This window comes from Alligator sinensis, unplaced genomic scaffold (assembly GCF_000455745.1).
Source record: "Alligator sinensis unplaced genomic scaffold, ASM45574v1 scaffold268_1, whole genome shotgun sequence".
NCBI lineage: Eukaryota > Metazoa > Chordata > Crocodylia > Alligatoridae > Alligator > Alligator sinensis.
This window is the reverse complement of record NW_005841853.1, coordinates 2,673,632-2,673,893: the sequence shown is the minus strand read 5'-3', so window position 1 is coordinate 2,673,893 and position 262 is coordinate 2,673,632. Positions and strand designations below refer to the sequence as shown.

General features: G+C 55.0%; 1 protein-coding gene across 1 annotated transcript in view; it reads left to right on the top strand.

Annotated features, from left to right (window-relative positions):
- GATA3 (GATA binding protein 3) overlaps window positions 1-262 on the top strand; it is a 20,786-nt gene that overhangs the window by 1,598 nt on the left and 18,926 nt on the right. The window lies entirely within an intron of this gene.

Sequence of the window (262 nt, the reverse complement as noted above, 5' to 3'; positions counted from 1 at the left end):
CACACACACACACACACACACACACACACACACACACACACACACACACACGTGTGTGTGTGTATACATATGTGTATACACACACACACACACGTCTATGTATATACACACGCACATAGAGACATGTATATATATGTCGGCTCTTTGGCAGGCCCGGATCGGGGCCTTGGCAGGGGAAAGTGCATTTTGAGTGTGATGAGGGTCCCCGGGGGGCTCCGGGCTGGGCAGCCGGGAGGGGGACAGACAGGGACTTGCGGGCACG